The 5480-nt window shown below is 43.7% G+C and overlaps 1 pseudogene; it reads left to right on the plus strand.

Annotated features, from left to right (window-relative positions):
- The first annotated feature begins 3758 nt into the window (after positions 1-3758).
- LOC115094662 lies at positions 3759-4854 on the plus strand (annotated as a pseudogene).
- The last annotated feature ends 626 nt before the right edge of the window (positions 4855-5480 follow it).

Genomic DNA, 5480 nt, shown 5'->3' on the forward strand with positions numbered 1-5480 from the left:
CCTTTCATTCAGAGGATGTGCCTGATGAGCCATAGCATATTATTGACCCGAAGAAAATCCTCTTGGCATCCACTCAGTCTGTACCCGCTGGTAAAACCATTGTGCTAAAAAAGACTCAGGAAGGAAGTGCTCTTCTTGGTGCATAATTCCAAGCTGGCTGGCCATCTCAAAACCATCTCAAAACCAATTGCAGAAATTATCAACACATCCCTTTCTCAAGGTTTAGTTCCTAACCAGTTAAAATTGGCAATACTGAAACCATTACTAAAGAAACCAAACGCTTGCCCATCAGACCCAGCTAATTTTAGACCCATCGCAAACTTACCACTTATCGCCAAACTGATGGAAAAAATTGTCAACAAGCAACTGTCAGATTATCTGGAAGATCATAACATTCTATCCCCAGCCCAATATGGATTCCGAAAACGCCTAAACACCGAATCGCTCTTACCATCTCTCACTGACACAATCCTCGTTAATCTGGAGAATAAACAATCTTACCTGCTCATTCTTTTGGATCTTTCCGCTGCATTTGATACGGTAAAACACTCTACTCTAATAGACCAACTAGCCAACATAGGGATCAAAGGCACAGCCCTTAGATGGTTCCATTCCTTTTTAAGCAACAGATACTACAAAGTAAGGATAAACAACAAAGAATCGCACCCAATCCTGACAGAGCAAGGAGTCCCACAAGGATCATCACTTTCACCCACCCTCTTCAATATCTACCTCCTCCCTCTCTGCCATCTACTCTCAAACCTTAAGCTTACCCATTACCTCTATGCAGATGACATACAAATCCTCCTTCCGATCACAGAATCCCTTCAAAAAACCATCACGTACTGGAACGAATGCCTACAGCCCATCAAAAACCTACTCTCAAGCCTTAACTTAGTATTAAATGCTAATAAAACCGAAATGCTCATTATCTCTCAGGATCCACGCACAATCTCTTCCAGCCTTTCTCTACCTAACACAAACAACTCGTTCTCATCTGACGTCAGAGACCTTGGAGCATGGCTAGATAATCATCTAAACCTAAAAAAGTTCGTAAACAATACTACAAAGGACTGCTTTTACAAACTGCAAGTCCTTAAAAAATTTAAACCCCTCCTTCACTTCTCCGACTTCAGGCTAGTACTGCAATCCATCATTCTTTCCAAGCTCGACTACTGCAACTCCCTGCTACTAGGTATTCCCGCCAACACTATCAAGCCATTACAGATGGTTCAGAATTCAGCGGCTAGAATTCTAACTAGCACTAACAAAAAAGACCATATCACCCCAATCCTTCGGAGCTTACATTGGCTCCCCATTAAACAAAGGATACTCTATAAGGTACTCACTATCATCCACAAAGCGACAAACAGTCTAGCCCCCATCACATTAAGCTCTCAACTCCAACCGCACACTTCCTCCAGACCAATCAGAAGCGCATACAGAGGAACACTGCATGCTCCGCAAATAAAATCATCATTGAGCAAACGAGCGCTATCTTCAGCAGGCCCACACCAGTGGAACACGCTTCCCCCAGATCTTAGACTAGAACCCAGTTATCAAGAATTCAAAAAAAGACTGAAAACTTTTCTCTTCCAACAAGCTTTCCCAGACGCTTAATCTTACTATGACTGACAGACTTCCATCCCTTAACTATGGACACTGTATAAAGTACTACTTTTAAGAATCTGCAACTGGACAATTAATTCACTTTATTTCATATATATATTAGGCATTGCTTATATTTATATTTATTGCTACGTTAAATAGTTATACTTCTTATATATAATATTATATTTCTTTATTTATTACCAGTTAAAATATTATCACTTTATTTAGCACTATGTTAAATTGTCAACCAGTTATACTGTTCCATATGTTATACGGTTCCATGTAAAGCTCCGCTATCTGTTGAGCAGTTCTTCATTTTATGTAAACCGGAGTGATTTGTAGTCCCTACTAGAACTTCGGTATATAAAAATTAAAAATAAATAAATAAATAAATAAATCCTGGCCAACGCTGAACCCTGCTCAAGATACAGAAGCTGTATTGGTGGCCTACCATCAAAAAGGATACCTATTCCTAAATGGCATCCTGCACCAATTATGCTAAGAACAAACCCGCTTCTGGACAACCATGGGGTCAGATGAAACCTCTGCCAGTTCCGGAACAACCCTGGTCGCACATCACTACTGACTTTGTAGTCAATTTACCTACTTCCGGAGGAATGAATATCGTCTGGGTGACAGTCGATCAATTTAGCAAGATGGCACACTTTGTGGCGCTCCCTGGCATACCTTCAGCCTTGGAGCTTGCAAAGGTCTTCATAAAGCACATATTCTGCCTCCACGGACTACCTTCTCACATCGTATCCGACCGTGGGTCCCAATTCACAGCACAATTCTGGAGGGCCTTGGGCAAATTGTTTGACATCTCTCTAGACTACACCTCAGCCTATCATCCGCAGTTGAATGGCCAGACGGAATGGATGAATCGAACAATGAAGCAGTTTATTCGAGCTCATGTCACGTCCTGACAGAATAACTGGGCCGAATTGCTTCCATGGGCTGAATTCGCCATCAACTCTCATCCAGCAACATCTACTGGATTATCACCTTTTGAAGTGGTCTATAGATGTTCCCCAAACCGCCACTTCCACTGAAGCTCTCAGTGATGTCCCCAGCAGCTCAATCCACTGCTGATGATATCCATAATCTGTGGCTTCAGACAAAGGACATGCTAATCAAAGTGAGTCACTATGCTAAGAAGTACTACAATGCGCATCATTCGCAAGCTCCAGTCTTCAAGCCAGGAGACAAGATCTGGTTGTCAACCAAGCACCTCAGACTTAAACGACCCTCCTCTCGGTTTGCTCCTCACTACGTGGGACCATTCTCAGTCCTTCAAAGTATTGGCAAAGTCACCTACTGTCTGAAGCTACCACCTGGTCTCACATCCATAATGCTTTCCACGTTTCACTTCTGAAACCGCTCATACTCAGCGAATTTACTTCCAAATCTCCTGACCCACCTGTCATCAATGCAGAAGAAGACTTAGAGTACAAAGTCAAAGAGATTCTGGATGTTTGGAAAAGAGGCAATACTTATGAATACCTCCTGTCATGGGAAGGTTTCGGCCCTGAAGCAGCATATCTCATTGTAAATATTACTACTGTTAACATAAGGCTTGGGGGGTAACCTGCACGGAGCGGCAGTTACTACCCTTAACAGAATCATGGGGATAACCTGCACGGAGCAGCAGTTACTACCCTTAACAGAATCATGGGGGTAACCTGCACGGGGCGGCAGTTACTACCCTTTACAGAAACATGGGGCAACCTGCATGCAGCGGCAGTTACTACCATAAGTAGCTTGCTGGGCAGAGTGGATGGACCATTTAGTTTTTTTCTGCCGTCTCTCATGGCGTCCGTTTAGTCAGCTGGGAGCGGGACCAGCTTGAAGGGGCAGTTCCGGCCCAGCTGTGCGTGAGAGGAAAACTGCTGTGCGGGGCGAGGGCACAGGTGGGCCATGAGCATGCGGAGGGGTGCCGCCGGTCTCTGCTCACACCCTGGCAGCTGTGTGGGAGCCCCGGCAGCCCTGGGCCCTGCTTGGAGATAATGTCTTGTGTGTGAGGAAAGTGGTGGCCGGCAGACCTGGGCCCTGCCCAGAGCAGAGTTTGTGTGTGAGGAAAGTGGCGGCCTGTGCTCTGGACAGCGGGGTCTTTCTCCTTCTTATACGTCCTTCCGACTGGTCTCCTGATGGCTTCATGGTTTGGAGGGATTGGCTCCGGCCTCGGCCAGTCCCTCGGACAAGTGGGGGGCAGCTTGTCCTCTTTCACCAGGCAGATCTCCAGCTTCACCAAGGACATGCTACTGGAGGGCGCGCAGGAGGTCGGAGATACTGCAACAGACCTGCATGTATCCAGCTCCACACTGAGGGAATTGGAGGGCATTTATACTGCACAGAAATCTGAGCATGAAAGATTGAAAAAGTTGTATACTGATCTAGAAGAGAAACTTGAAGCATCTGAGCTCCAGATAAAACAGCAGTCTGCAGAATACAGGAATCAACTACAGCAAAAAGAGGTGGAAATCAGCCATCTAAAAGCTAGGCAGAATGTTCTACAGGAACAATTGCAGACCTCCCTGACAGCAGCTCAGTCCGCACACCTGGAAGCTGGTGCCTCCCATCCAGCCTGTATGTCTGCCTCCTTTAGTCCTATGGCTAGGCATCATCCATCAGGTTTCCCTGGAGATGACATGGACTTTGGAGATGTCATCTGGTCCCAACAAAAAATAAACACACTATCCAACCAGGTGTCTAGACTTGAAGACTTCCAAGGTGCAAGGAACAGATGAAACTGGTCAGAGTGAAATCTGCAAGTTACAATCCACCATTAAAGAGCTGAAACAGAAGTTAAGTCAGGAAATAGACGAACATCAGCATGAGCTTTCGGTATTGCAGGATGCACACCGTCAGGAGCTGGCAGAAATCACTCGCCGTCACCGAGAAGAGCTAGGAGAATATGAAGAGAGAATTGAGGAGCTGGAAGAGCAAATCCAGCAAGTTTGCAATCCACAAAAGGACATCGCCTCCCATCCCATGACTTTTCAGCTTTCCCAGAAGCCTCTCATGAGGTACTCCATCAAACACCTCCTGAAAATCCAAGCACACCACATCCAACGGCTAAACTCCATCCACATGTTCATCCAACCTTCATGAAAATGTAGAAGATTTGTGCGGCAAGTTTTCCCCTGGCAAATCCATGCTTCCTGAGCCCCACCAAACCATGTCCATCTAAATGTTCTAAGATTTTATTCTCTATAACAGCTTCCACGACTCTTCCTGGCATGAAGTCAGACTCACTGGTCTATAGTTTACCTATCATTTTGTACACAACCACTCAGCCTCCTCATGTACTATTATATGCCATATATGCTCTCACTTATAAACATGTATAAAATTTGTATATAGTTGTATAAAATATGTATATAGTTTTTATCCTTACTTGTCAACCCTTCATGCTACCAACCGCACTATGTAAACATTTAAACTCCATCTCTATGCTCTCGCCTTGTTAATTTGTCTATAGTTTTATTTTTATACTCATACATATGTTAACCCTACATGCTACCAATTTGTTCTATGTAAATGGTTTAATTTTGTATCAGTTATGCTATACCTTATAATCACAATGTTCCTTGTAAACCGATACGATGTGCAAACGGTTATCAGTATATTAAAACCACTAAATAAATAAATAAAATACTCTGTTACTATAGAATTAGCTAACAAGCCACTGTTGGCTGCTCATTGGAATATACTATGGGCATGCTTTTTCACCCCCATTTGGTTTGGTTTGTGCCTTTGGTTTGAAAAATCTGAGAACTTTTTTCCTTAAAAAGTTTTTAAAGAAAATATTAGTTCACTTCAATAGGTGAGAGAATTCATTAGTGTTCTTTTTTTCTTTATGTAAACAC

This window comes from Rhinatrema bivittatum, chromosome 6, assembly GCF_901001135.1.
Source record: "Rhinatrema bivittatum chromosome 6, aRhiBiv1.1, whole genome shotgun sequence".
Classification (NCBI taxonomy): Eukaryota; Metazoa; Chordata; class Amphibia; order Gymnophiona; family Rhinatrematidae; genus Rhinatrema; species Rhinatrema bivittatum.